Source organism: Gopherus evgoodei, chromosome 3 (assembly GCF_007399415.2).
Source record: "Gopherus evgoodei ecotype Sinaloan lineage chromosome 3, rGopEvg1_v1.p, whole genome shotgun sequence".
NCBI classification, from domain to species: Eukaryota; Metazoa; Chordata; order Testudines; family Testudinidae; genus Gopherus; species Gopherus evgoodei.
This window is the reverse complement of record NC_044324.1, coordinates 163047302-163062128: the sequence shown is the minus strand read 5'-3', so window position 1 is coordinate 163062128 and position 14827 is coordinate 163047302. Positions and strand designations below refer to the sequence as shown.

Here is a 14827-nt window from a genome sequence, read left to right as displayed (position 1 = left end):
AAGAGGTTTCATCAATCAAAACTCCATTTCCCCATAGCAATTCAGAAAGAATCCCTTCCCTCAAATACATACCTCCTATATATGAGGGCAATATCCATGTAATCCATTGCAGAGCCTTGCAGAACATACATTTATAACCTGTACTTTGCCCACTAGTTCATCTCAAACAGGACTACTTCTAACATGTCCAACTCTGAACAGCTTTAAGAACCTGTCAATTTACATACAAAGCACTTGCTACTTCTTTCACTCATACAGATCCAAGTAGCAGGATGGGAAATACAGGTCTGAGCCTGTGACAGATTTAAAGTACAATAACTTGCTACTCATTATGACCAGAAATGGGAGCTAGATAGCAACAGAAAGGAGCAGTTCCGAGATCTCCCACAGGAAACACTGCACTTGCTTCTAATCCTTGTAGGGCCCCAAGATATCAGGAGTTTCTTTTTAAAAAGTCACAATAGAAAAACTATTTCAGGCAATTTCAGAAATTTCTAAAACGTAAATTATAATTTCTCTTTGAGGCCTACACAAATTGAATTTGTGGTTCTTAAGCACCTGGCTTCATGGCACAAAGATACCGTTGGTAATTTTTTTGTAAAGTCTCCAAAACATCACTAAAATATAGTTTCTGTAAAATGTGAGATACAGACTACATTAAGGTTCAGCATAAAGATTTCAGTTAACCCTCTTTCAGGATGCCATGCATTAACTCACTTGTGGATTTGTCATTTGTAAGTAGCAGTGCCATCAGATTAATACTGACTAAAAATGTTATATAAAATATTTTTAATGTGAAAGAACGTTTAACTCTCAAGAAAGTGCCCGGTTCCAAGGAGGAACATCAACCAGGAACTGGCTCTTTAGATATAGATAGGTAAGAAACAGGACATGAAAGTAAAGAGTATCAGAGACCTTGAAACACTAATTAGATAATTGATTTTAATAGCATTTTGTATCTGTACTTGCAGGTATTTTCCTAAAGAAAGACGGATTCTCTCTGGTTGGTAACCATTAAAATCTATTGGTTTATAACTAAAATAGCCTTTACACTAAACTTTAGCTTCTTTTTGCTAGCCAGGAGGAAACACTATAATCATATTCAATTATTTGGGCAATTATATAGCCTTGCTTACATTTATTTAGATTCTTAATTTTTACTTTTTTTTATTGTGTTGGAAAATGGTAAATGATGCATTTCTTATTTACTAGATGAGACAAAAATCACAATTTAACCATCAAGCTGTATTTGTATATTCAAATTCAATTACATATTCACAAAAAAAATTGTTTAAATTAATTAAAACTACCTTAAATGTGGACACAAGAAAAAAGTATGTTTATCAAAACATATTTTGCATTTAAAACAAATTGATTTATTAAACAAAAGCAGTATTATCTGTCATTAGTGAATTGAACCGATTGTTCCTGGTCACCGTGCCCTTCAAGATTTAGAACTAGCATACCTCATCCTCTCAGGCCTAGTTTTTATTTATAGATTGGAAGAGGATAAGTTTTCCTGCTTTTCCAACTCTTAATTGGTTTCTTATTGTGAATGATCTAGCCATTGAACAGAACTAGCTGAATAAACTTAAATGAACAAAGTATAACCTGTACCCGTGTAATTCACTACCGATGGTTTAGCACTTCAACAAACACTGGTTCCAGTTACTTAGTCAGTGACTTCCATCAGTTCAGTGGTCTGACTCTATTACTTGGCAGCAAACTCGTACTGGTTAATATTATTTTTGTATTTAAGTTAAATGATTTTAATAGATTAGGGTAAATGTAGGCCTTTACAGAAGGTTGATTTAAAAAAAATAAACTTGTATTTAAAAAAAATGAAATTTAAAATTAAAAAAGATACTTTTAAAAAAATCATTAATTTTTATCCACCCTGCCTGGTCCACACTAGCCTTTTTCTTCAAAACTTCCCCACTGTTGCACTGCCAGCATGTAGCTCTACTGGTGGTAGCAACTAGGGAAGCACTGTTGTAGACCAGTCCCCACTAATTAAGGCACTGGTTACCAGTGTACACTAGCACTCTCACTATTGCTAGCACTAGTGAGGCTGCAGTGGGAGAGCTGAAGAAAAATGCTAGCGTAGATACTGAAGTGTTTCTGGCCAAGGTGGAGACAGGATTGGTCAAGGCTCTCGTCAGGAGCAAGTCTTGCACTTTGTCCCTGCTCCTGGAAACCCTCTCCTCATCTCCAGCCCATGTACTCCAGCTCCCTGTTACTGGTTTTTGACTAGGTCATCCATCCAGGAACCAGCAGCGGGAAGGAGTGTGTCTTGCAATGAGAGACGTTTACTTATCCCCAGAGAGAAGGGAAGACCCCTTATCCAGTTCTCAGGGAGGGAAGGTAAATGTGAATGTGACAGAACACAGAACTAACGCAAGTGCACAACTGGGATTTTTGCATCAAGTGTTGCCCAAATCAAATCCCAATGTAACTTTTAAATAGCTTCATTAAAAGCTGCATCTCTGCCAGCGGGATGTCAAGATTTAGAGAAGGGATGCTCATAAAACCTACCTGCTACTAGAAACCTACGATGCAGTTAAAGCTGAGATGGATGGTGCTCACTGGGTTAGCAAGCTGTTGGATCCTAGTTTCAAAGGTGGTCTTTAGGGGGATGAGTGGCAAGCACTAACTATTTCTGCACCCGCTATCAGTCACTTCATGGAACCATACTGATGCTGAACAGCTGCTGCTCTGTCCTCCAAGCCAGACATCAGGCTTAGAAATTCCAGGAGCTGCAGAACAACAGGTACCATGTGCACTGTTTTGACTTACTAAGGCAAGGTGGAGCTTGATACTACTAACACAGCATGCCTTCCTGTTTCAGCATAAGGAGCCTCAGGAGTAAGAGCAGAGAAGATCTGTAACCTTTCACTTGAACTACACTGTGTGTTTACTTGCATCTCTCCAGGAGTTTACAAACAACACATTTAAATGTTACAAACACAGATGCCAGGATGGGTTGAAGTGCAGAATCACTGACCGAAAAGGACAATGAAAAGGATTACTGTTAGTGCCACAGTTTCCCCTTCTGCTTCCCCAAGACATTTACTTAATATTCTCACTTCATTTCTTTGATCTAGCCCTGCCCAGAACCGAGAGCATCTGTCGAATACATACAAATGGGAACTAGTGTCCAGGTCCGAGACCCTCCCTAAAAAAGCCTGGCTTTGCAGTATAACCCTCCTGCCCTGTCCCCTCCCCCCAATCTGGGCTCTACTGAATCTACAAGTGTGTGCCAGAGTCAAAGACACTTCCCTGAAGATGCTCTGCCACCAGCCCTCTAAAGGACTATTGGCTTCATCTGGTTTTATCTGGGGGGAGAAGCAGGTCTTTGAAGGGCTCAGGACACAAACTATTTGTGACTTTATGAATCTGTAACAAAACAAAGCTGCTCAGACCACAATGACCTTTAGAGGGTGCAGGCTTGTACGTGATAGCAAAGTGGCCACTCGCAGCAGAAGCTCAGTACCAGCTCCTTTCTGTTTCACTACATTCAATGCCACAGAAAAAAAGCAAACAGGTCTCAAGAATAAGATGGTGAGAAAGTGTTTAGGGTAGTGGACAGGCTTCCTCTCTGTTCTTCACTATGCTATCCCCCTTGTTCCTTCCTCTCACCTTGCCATTTATCTGATCCCCTCTTAACAAAACCCCAACCAAGAAGAGTTTAAAAAATAAACAATGGCACTGCCATGATGATTGAGCAATGTGATGGTAGCAGTCTCCTTACCCTGTGTCTGTCTTGTCTATTTAGGTTGTAAGCTCTTTGGGACTGGCACTGCCTACTACTCTGTCTGTACAATGCCTAGCTCTCTATGGGCACCCCTTTTCAGTCAGTCCCTAGGGACTACCAAAATTAAATAATTGAGTAATGGGATGGAGTTAAAGGGAACACTTCCACTGAACATCAATCAGGAAAGACTCATGGCACGAAAATATTAGGAAGTGGAACAGTCTGCCAAGGAAAACAGTGAAAGCCACACGGTTGTGGACATTTAGAACTGGACACAGCATGAGGAAGTGTACAACAGGAAATATCCTGCATTGCCCTAGGGACAGACCAGATGGAACCCAATAGGGCTTAAGTTTTTAACATTCATGTTTTGATAGACAATATTACTATGATAAAAACTGAAGGGCAACCAAGAGGAAACCAGTGATACCTCATTTCCCACACTGACCCCGTTTCTTTCCAGACAAATGAGAGTTTGTTCCGACTCTTTCTGCAGGAGTCACACATCTCTGTCTTGCTCACAAGCTCGGTCTTGCCCTGCGGCACTACAAGTTCTCCCATTTCTCAGAGTATTGCAGTTATGCACTAAATTCCCTCATCCTGTACTACACATGCTGGCAGCAGCCAAGTACTGTACCAAAATTAGGAGGATTAGAGAGGAAAACTAAAGTTCAGTTGCTACTACAGATTACAGAGGAAAGTCATAATACACTCTGTGTTTATATACAGTGTTTCATTAGGGGGATCTTAAATAATGGACAAGATAATCCAATTGCTGGGGTGGCAAGAGAATTATTTTGCACTGAGCTTTCAGTTCCTGCTTTGAAGAAAAGCCTCACATTTAGTTTGAGTAGCTGCGGTAAATGCATACATCTTCCATCCCAAAGCATCTTCCTTACTTCTATTCTTCTCCACTTTCTTCCTTATCATGAATGCTCACAGTCTCATCTTCTTCATGTCCTCTTCCGCCCATCCAACCTCTTACTAACTGTATCCCTTATGTTCCTACTGCTAACATGCCCTCATTCTGTCACCTGAATTACTGTAGCCTCTTCTCCCTGGCCTCTCCTCCCCACTCTGTCATCCCTTCAACATGCTGCAGTAATCTACTCTGTCCACCACTTCAATAACATCACCCCCTATTTCCTGCTCTCTTGTCCCACCACTTGCCTCATTTTATTATGCATCCTATTAATTCCTCATCCATACTTTCAGGGTTCTGCATATTGCAGCTCCTGTCTACATCGTGTCTACCACAGTGCCTAGCTCCAGAGCCTGCCCCAACTACTGTTCAGAGCTGTTCCACGGAACAGAAAGATTAACATGATTGTCATTTTCACAGCTGCACATAGCATTCTAAACATCAGCAGCAAAACTAGACAGAACTTCACTCACTCCACTTTTCTGATGCCAGAAGAGAAGCTAGAGTAATTTGACTGAAAACTCAGGAAGACAGCATTGCATCAGGTCAAATTGTCAGGTCTCTAACATAATGGCTACACTTTTTTAAAAAGAAAAAAAAAGTATCACAGGTCCAGTGCCACCATTAGGGAAAGTTTCCTACTTGCATTTTCCAAACCCTTCAGTGTAGACAAGCCTAAATCTTTGTCTACACAAGTACTTTACATCAAAACTTTTGTCTGTCAGGAGTGTGAAAAAAAATCCCCTGACCAACATAAATTTCACCAACAAAAGTGCTAGTGTGTGTGGACAACACTATGTTGGTAGGAGAGGCTGTCCTGCTGACATGGCTAACGCCGCTCGTTGAGGGTGGTTTAATTATGCTGGCAGCAGAGCTCTCTCCTGCCAGCAAAGAGCAGCTACATAGGAGACCTTACAATGGCACGGCTGAGCTGTTGCAAGGTCTATAGCATAGACATAATGACTTAAGCTCTGAGTTAGGCTAACATATATTACAAGGCACCATTCAAAGTGAAATGGTCTGTTAACACCCCTCCAGTCCCAGGGAGGAAAAGAAGTGGGGGGGAGCAACTGGGAGGCATTTCTAGAGGGTTACAGATTGTTGTAATAAGCCATAAATCTAGTCTCTCTATTCAGTCTAGCAAAGTAAGAATTTAAACTCTCAGGTTTGTCTTTTGAAAGTGCTGTGCAGATGTTCTTTGAGGATGAGGACGGATAGGCCAGATGTACAGTGATCACTTCGTGAAGAGTGTTCAGCCACAGGTGATAAGGTGTTTTTGTCTTAATTTCCTGTGTGAGTTCATTCAAGACCATAGCGATTGTCTGGTTTCACCCTACGTAGTTGCTATCGGGGCATTTAGAAAGCTTGTCTCTCTCATGAACAGAAGTTGGTCCAGTAAAGATATTATCTCATCCACCTTTGTCTCTCTAAGGGCTTGTCTACATTGGCACTTTACAGCGCCACAACTTTCTCAGAGGAGGTGAAAAAAAAAAAACAACCCTGAGCACAGCAAGATTCAGCACGGTAAAGCACCAGTGTAGACAGTGCACCAGCGCTGGGAGCTATGCTCCTCATGGAGGTGATTTTTTTAAGAGCGCTAGGAGAGCTCTCTTCCAGCACTCTGTCACAACTACACAAATCAAGTTAAAGCGCTGCTGTGCTAGTGTAGACTAGTCCTAATATCCTGGGACCAACATGGCTAGAACACCATAGATGATAATCGTATCTTTCCAATCCTAAATATAACTTAAATCAATGTTGTTACCTACTTAAGTTACACTGAAATAAGGCTGGCATTCTTAATCTGAAATAAGAGTGTCCATACAGAGACTAGCACCAAAATAACTAGAGGTGCAAATTACAATTAATTTAATTGTTTCAACTCCAATTTGCTAGACAAGCTCCATGAGACCGCTAAAAGTTTTCCTCCATTGGATAACAGAGTAGAATATTCCTTCTCATCCTCCTCCAGGTCATTCCTTAGTCGCCACGCTTAGGTCTGTGGACGCAGAGCACATGCACATCCCAATGCACACAATCACAAGGAAGAATGTACAAAACTTGATGAAAAGGCAGCTCTGGACAAACCAAGGGAGTGGTGAATAAGACAGAACTGAGCTAAGAAGCAGAGGGGTCAGGTTTCCTTACTATCCAACAGCTGAAAGAAATGAAGTAGCTTGGCTGTGGCTTCTCCTGAGCCACGGGGCACCAAGCAGCTGGGACAGGGTTGGATTTAGGGGCAGGCGACCATCTAGGGTGCTGTGGGGGGGGGGGGCACTGGGTTCAGGGTGCTGTTTTTGTTGTTAGCGACAAAAAGGAAATGTATCATCTTATATGACAGAGATAAAACATGCATGAAAATCATGCATCAAAGCCATGAAATGGGCTACAAATACAATACAAATACGGTATTTAAAAGTGTAACAAATAGTGGGGGGCACCATTTGGTCTGGGGCCAGCCCTGGGCTGGGATCAGGTACCATATGCAGGGCAGGACCCTTGACTCCGTGTATACTCTCAGGCAGTTTAGCAAAGAGATCGGACTGAAGGCAGAGCCCCCCACCAGCTCGCTCCCATTGACACACCACATGCCCCCCAGCAAGTCGCCGCTCTGAAGCCGGGACCACAAGAGGAACTGGGAAGAAACGGTAAGTAAGCGACTCCCTCAGGAGCTGGGTCCCCGAATACCGGGGCGGGGGGCGGGCGCGTGAGCGCCGAGAGCCCCCGCGCTATCCCCGCGCACCCCGCCCCAGCCGGTGGGCGCCTTGCCCGCAGCGCGGACGGACTCACCTGTCTCCTGGGGACCGAGTGCCCCGCGGCCAGGAACAGCAGGAAAGTGAGGGCGAAAGGAGCCGGCGCCGAGGAGAGGCTCATGTCCCGCAGCAGCCAGCCGGGCCGGACCTGGGCGAGGGCTGAGAGGAGGCTGGGGGTGGCGGGCGGACCCCGCCGGGGAACAGGCGACAGGAGCGGCGCGCCTGCAGAGTGAGCCCCTTCCCGCCGCACGGCGGAGAGCCACCCGGCCGGGGGAAGGGGGCGGCTCCGCAGGGGGCGCGGCAGAGTTTGATTGAACTTTAGCGGCGGCTGGAGCGGGAGCGCGGGGAGCCAGTAGCTCGTGCACTGCTTTCCCCAGCCCACGCGCACCCAGCGCCCCTCTGCTCCCGAGTCCCGGCTCGCTGTGACTCTACTGGATGAAGGGGAGGGGCGCAGTGGGCTAGGACCGCGAGTCCATCCAATAGCCTGGGGAGGCCCCGCTTGGTTTTATTAGCCTGGGCTCCCCAGCGCGCAGCCAAAGAGTGGTGTTCGTGGGTGGAGCATAGCAAAGCCAGGAGGGTCGTCTAATTAACCAGAGGGATCGTTTTATTGTAAAACACCAGAATAAATTATTACTCTAAACCCTTCCCTTTCCCCTTCACCTTGTAAAAACAAATCTCCTCCCACTATTCCGAAACTCTGTCCTTGCGGTGGCTGGATTGGGCGTCTTCGTTTGATGGTCATCACATTATAGCTGTGTTAGGTCTGAATTTTGTACAGTATATGTGATAACTGGTTTATTATATGGACGACTGGAGTTATACTTGTATCCTGACCTAGGGTTCTGATCCTACAAAGTCTCAGTCACAAACTGAACTTTAAGTACAGGAGTAGTCCCAGTGTATAAGTCTTTGCAGACTTGAGTTTTGTTACCTAGCAGAAGGGTGATCTAACTTTCCTACACATTATGTTTGAATTTTTGTCATTACCTGTTCTGTTTGCATTGACTGAGAAGACAGAAAAAACCTGTGTTGTTCTGTGAGACGTGCTGCACATGTCCATTCCACTTCAGGTGGCTCCCAAGCAGTCTGACAAGGTGGAGGGTTTCAGAATCTACCTGGACAAGGACTGCAAGACAGCTCTCCCAAATCTGGCATCATCTCTTGAGGCTTGGGAGACAGCACATTGTTAGGGAAAGTACCAATGACCAGGTTACAGTCCTGAAAACATCTCTTATGGGCACTTGACCCAGAATGTTTGTGTTCTTGTAGAATGTTCTGAAGCTCTCTGTTGGAGGAAACCTTAGCAATGTCACAGCATAAGAAGATACAGGATGTAATCCAGAAGGATATTCTCTGAGGAGAGAGGGCCACATTTGGCCATGATGAGTTGCGTAAGGGTAGCTCACCCCTTTACAGTATGTCTCACAATCATCCTGAATTGAAAATGACGGTTTGACCCTGTTCTAGAGAGAATGATGAATTCAGGGGTGCTTTGTAGGAATGTCCTGAACAGGTGGGTGCAATGAGGCTAAGTCAGCTAGGCCTGGATCTGGCCATAAGAGCTCTGGAACTCAGTCGGAGTTTCTCAGTGGTAACTTAGCCAAGCGAGATACCAGGGAAGCATGGGAACTGGTGACATGCCCCACATGGGTTCCAGAACGTCCACTGATAAGGTACTGGACCCCAGTTAAAAATATCCCATGGGCCCTTGTCTCTAAACTTGCTCCCGAGAGAGTGTTGGTACCGAGCTCTAGATCTCCACCAGAGGGATGGTGAATTATGAGACCTCCTATAACAGTACTGGGTTGTGTACGATCCCAACTCTGACTCTAAAAAAGAGTAGGAATAGTCAGAGGGCTATGGAGGTGCAATGCCAGGCTATGTAGAACGAGTTGGCGATTGAGATATGTAATTAGATATGGTGGGTACAGGGAGAAGCATCAGAGGTTTATCCAGGGCGGCTACCAAACAATTAGGTTGCAGCTGCACATAGGTCTTGCTCATTGTTGGTACTGACATTTGCTGCACCAAAGCCTGAGTCAAGTGGTACAGCAGCAAAGATGTAGACAGTACTGGAGTTTTTGAAGAAGTAGCTGAAACGGATAATTCAACCTCCTGTATAATCAGGGAGTTTGGGACTAAAAGGCAAAGTAAGTCTTTAGCTGCTGCCATGGGTGGAGAGTTATATATCCACGTGGTGCCCGGGCACCAGCAATATTCAGAGCCCAGGGGCCCAGCTTCACCAATGTTTGGGTCCGGGTTCCCCCCGCCCCGGACCTGAGAGGAGCCCTAGGAGCACATGCAGTGATAGTGGTGGGGGTGAGTGTGCTGCTGGGGGGATTGGAAAGGGGGGGCTCCTCCCCCAGAGCTCGCTGCTGCCAGCAGGGGAAAGGCTGGGGGGAATCCTCCTCTCTGGCCCCTGTCCTGGAGCAGCACCCTGCACCCCAAACTCATCCCCAGCCCTGCCTCACCCCAGAGCCCATACTCCCAGTCAGAGCTTTCACCTCCCCACTGCATCCTCAACCCTCTGCCCAAGCCCTGAGCCCCTCCAACACCCCAAATACTTATCCCCAGTCCCAGCCAGAGCCCTGATCCCCCCACACCCCAACCCTCTGCCCCAGCCCTGAGCCCCCTCCAACACCACAAACCCCTCATCTCCAGCCCCAGACAGAGCCTTCACCCCCTACACCCCTACCCTGGCCCTGAACCTCTCTCACACCCCAATCCCCTCGTCCCCAGCCAAAGCCCTCATCCCCCCGCACCCTAGCCATCTGCTCCAATCCTGAGCCTCCTCCTGCATCATGAACCCCTCATCTCCAGCCCCATCCCCACACCCCAAGCCTCTGCCATAGCCCTGGGCCACCTCCCAAACCTCAAGCCTCTCATCCTCAGCCCCACCCCAAACCCAGCCCTATTCTTGCACTCCCTCCCTCCCCCAAACTCCCTCCCAGAGCCTGCACCCCCTCCCTCCATACCTCATCCCATCCCCAAACTCCCAGAGCCTGCATCCTGTACCCTTCCTGCACCCCAGACCTCCTCCTCCACCCAAACTCCCTCCCAGAGCCTTGGGCAGATGGGGGACAGCGTTTTGGGGGAGTGGAGTTTGGGCAGGGGCGGGTTCTGGGCACCACCAAAATTTCTACAAACCTGCCACCCATGGCTGCTGCATATGTTTCCAGCATCGGTATCAAGAGCGCCATATGCCACATGCTGGAGTGATGATGTCATAGACAGCCCTGGCAAAGTCTCAGCGGTACTGAGGACAGTGCTGGAGAGAACTACTCTATCTGAGCAGCCAAGGAAGTATGTGGTATTGGGCAGTGCCTACCTAGAGTTGGGGCCCTTACTCCTGTACATGACTTACTCATGGAAGGACCCACTGGGGATCAAGGCTTGTTGACAAGGAAAATCTCTTTGACTTCAAAGCAAGTGGATCATCTGGTTTTTCTCTCTCTTGTACAGTACTGTGAAGGAAGAATTATGCCTCCTTCCTGAATCCCCCAGATATGGGGAAACAGCAATGTTCACAGACATGCTCCGTCATGGAGCAGAGCCCATGGGTCTGCACACTGTGCAACTAGGTCCAAGGGAGGCCACAAGGTAGCTTCCATCCATATATGATGAAGGCTCACCTCTCTAAATTTTTTGGTCCTAGTCTTGAATCCCCTGCAAATTGGACACCTATCTCAAATGTGCCCTCACCCAAACACTTCAAACAATGGAAGTGAAGGTAATTGACTAGCACAGACTTATTACAACCAGAACAGTGCATAAAGCCCAGGGACTTAGGTATGTCTCGGTATCAAAGATCAATGGTGCTAAGTACAAGTCCAACAATCAAAACAAAAAATTATAAAAAGTGAGTACTGCTATCCAAACTAACACTAAAACAGCTAATCTAACTATTTACTAAGTTTTATAAAGTTTCTGTAAGAGAAGAAAAGATAGATTGAGCGAGTAGGCACACAGGTTCCAACTATTGCCCCTGGGCAGTGAGAACAAACTGAGGAAGGGTCAGCGCAGCGCCACCTCTTTATACTATTGGCTAACAGGATGAGCATGTGGAGGGCGCATGTGCTGCCTCAGCAGATACCAATTTGGGAAAAAGATCTCTGGCTTTGGTGCTCTGAGCATACACATTCCTAAAGTGGACATAGGTGCAATCACTTGAAGAAGCAGAAACCATTATTGACTCAGCCAAGTTTGGTGTGATTATTTAGATTGATTTAGTTGGGGATTGATCCTGCTTTGAGCAGGGGGTTGGACTAGATGACCTTCTGAGGTCCCTTCCAACCCTGATATTCTATGATTTCATGATTTACTTAAAAGAAAAGGAATAGAGCATTCAAAAACTAATAGAAATCACAAGGAAACTCTGAATATTGTTTGCATAATGGGGCCCAGATTCTTCTCAGTGCTACTGCAATATAAACATACATAAACTAATAAATTATAAATAACAAAACAATTGCTGTTGTATATACACATTTAAAATAAATTAAAATATCCATCAAAAGATCACTTTGGAATAATCCAGTTTTCCAGCTATACTGATAAAATTTCTGATGTGATAAATGTGATTTTGGTTGTTCTTGGAGATGTATGTGGCGTGTACTTGGAGAAAAAACATCTTTTCATCAGCTAGGAAAAAAGGGATCTCTACAATTAAATTAATTTTCAAATAAGGTATATGTTGCTGGAGAAACAGTAAATTTTTTTCCATTTGTCAGCATTTAGACTACATAAATGAGTTATTTGAAAGAGAAAGGAATTTTATGAATATTTATTGTTGGATAATGGATATCCTTTAGGAAAATATGGAGAAAATAGGAAAATGATGTGGAAGATGGTGTAAGGAAAGATGACATGTTTTGACTTAGTTAAAAGGATTATTTATAAACATTAAATACTAACAGCTACATTTTATTATGTCCATTAAGTAACCCTTATCCAATTTCAGAATACTGCACAAATCCAGGTATCTTAAATCACCATGGTACAACAGAAGGTGTTTTCCTACAAATGGTAAGGAACCTGTCCAATAATTAACATCTTTTGGGAGGCAGTGATGAAAGACATCTCTAAAGGGGTGGGAGTAGATGTTTCTGTTAGAGCTTTGCTTCATTTATTGTTGGATTTATTAATGTTAGAAATTTAACTTAATCTCCCACATCAGAATTATTGCAAGGGGAAGAAGAATAACTTTATTGAGGAGCTCCAACTGAAGCATTAGAGATGATGCATTGTGCTGTGCTGGGAAAAGTGATACAGAAGATTGATCAAAATATCCAAATGAAAGATGAGGTGGTCCTTTCCTAGTTTTATTTGAGAAATATGATCTAATAATTGAAGCAGTTTGGGCAGATGCAATATTTTCCCTCTTGAGTGGAATATTAAGTTAGTTCAAAATTCTTAAGATTTATGATGGGACGACGGTATTGCTTCAGTTTTGCGCCAATGTTAATGTCTTCGGTTAAGAAACAACTGGAAAGCAGTTGTAGGTGTTTGTATCGGAAAAGAGTAAAATCTCTAACATTCAAATTAAAACAGAGTAAAACTCAAGACAGCTATGCTTTGTAAGGAAAGCAGTTCTTAATCTGGTGGTTTAGTCTTGCCTATATATATGCCTGAGGGATATAAACTCTGCTGATCCGTCTGAGATTAGGTCTTGGATCAATATCTGGGAATCCAGTTCAGATCTGTGATAATTAGCAAATCCTCATTTGCATTCAGTAACAAAACTGAACACCTAGTTGGCTGTAAAACTGCTAGAGAAACATCCTCAAATGTCTGGAGCCCTTTGACTCAGACTGTACCTCCATGACTGTGATGGTCAACAACTGTTCTTTCATCTTCACAGAAGCCACCTTAATGTTACATAGGGCTCGGGCCTGTTCCCTATCTCAGATTTATAGTCCATTAAAAACTCAGGGACTGCCCTCTCTTATTCACTATTTACATGGAACCATTGAGGAAGCTGGTAACAAAACACAGGCTGAAATGTCATCTGTGCATAGTCTACATTTCCTTTATGTCAGACGGTAGGCTGGTGCACTGATTTCCCAGCTAACGAAATAAAAGAGTCAGGCCGGCTTCAGTTAGTTGTGGTCCCTTCTTCCCAGGGTCATCTTTTTGAGAATTTATAAAGAATCCATAGAGAACAAAACCAGCAGAAACAAAACACAAACAACAACTGCAAAAGACGGTTACTCACCGTTGTAACTGTTGTTCTTCGAGATGTGTTGCTCATATCCATTCCAGGTAGGTGTACGCACCGCGCATGCACGTTTGCTGGAAACTTTTTACCCTAGCAACTCCAGTGGGCCGGCAAGTCGCCCCCTAGAGTGGTGCCACTATGGCACTAGATATATACCCCTGCCGGCCCGCCCGCTCCTCAGTTCCTTCTTGCTGGCTACTCCGACAGTGGGGAAGGAGGGCGGGTGTGGAATGGATATGAGCAACACATCTCGAAGAACAACAGTTACAACGGTGAGTAACCGTCTTTTCTTCTTCGAGTGATTGCTCATATCCATTCCAGGTTGGTGATTCCCAAGCCTTACCTAGGCGGTGGGGTCGGAGTGAGAGGTCGCGGCCTGGAGTACTGCAGAGCCAAAGGCCGCATCATCTCTGGACTGCTGAACCAGGGCGTAATGGGAAGCGAATGTGTGGACCGATGACCAGGTCGCCGCCCTACAAATCTCTAGGATTGGGACGCGGGCAAGGAAAGCCAGCGATGATGCCTGTGCTCTGGTGGAGTGAGCAGTCACACGGCCCGTCGGGACATGGGCCAGGTCGTAGCAGGTCCTGATGCAGGAGGTAACCCAGGAAGATATCCTCTGGGAGGAAATCGGCAGCCCCTTGACCCGGTCCGCTACCACCACGAATAACTGGGGGGACTTGCGGAATGGTTTGGTACTGTCCACATAAAATGCTAGCGCCCGACGGACATCTAGCGAGTGGAGCTGTTGCTCCCTGCGGGACGAATGGGGCTTTGGGAAAAAGACTGGGAGGAAGATCTCTTGGTTAACGTGGAAAGCTGAGACCACCTTGGGAAGAAAGGCAGGGTGAGGCCTCAGCTGTACCTTGTCTTTATGGAAGACGGTATACGGTGGGTCCACTGTGAGGGCCCTCAGCTCTGACACTCGTCTAGCTGAGGTAATGGCCACTAGGAAGGCGGTCTTCCACAAGAGGTAGAGCAGGGAGCAAGCAGCTAATGGCTCGAATGGAGGGCCCATGAGCCGAGTTAGGACCAGGCTGAGGTCCCATGAAGGGGCAGGAGGGCGGATTTGTGGATAGAGCCGCTCCAGTCCCTTCAGGAATCTCACCACCATAGAGTGGGAGAAGACAGAACATCCGTCCACTCCAGGATGAAACGCGGAGATGGCCGCTAGGTGGACC

At 45.4% G+C, this 14827-nt stretch overlaps 1 long non-coding RNA gene across 1 annotated transcript; it reads left to right on the top strand.

Moving 5' to 3' along the window:
• The first annotated feature begins 253 nt into the window (after positions 1-253).
• LOC115647658 lies at positions 254-7099 on the top strand. Its single transcript, XR_003999381.1, has 3 exons — positions 254-264; positions 2141-2145; positions 6994-7099. It is a non-coding gene; the product is annotated as an uncharacterized LOC115647658 (long non-coding RNA).
• The last annotated feature ends 7728 nt before the right edge of the window (positions 7100-14827 follow it).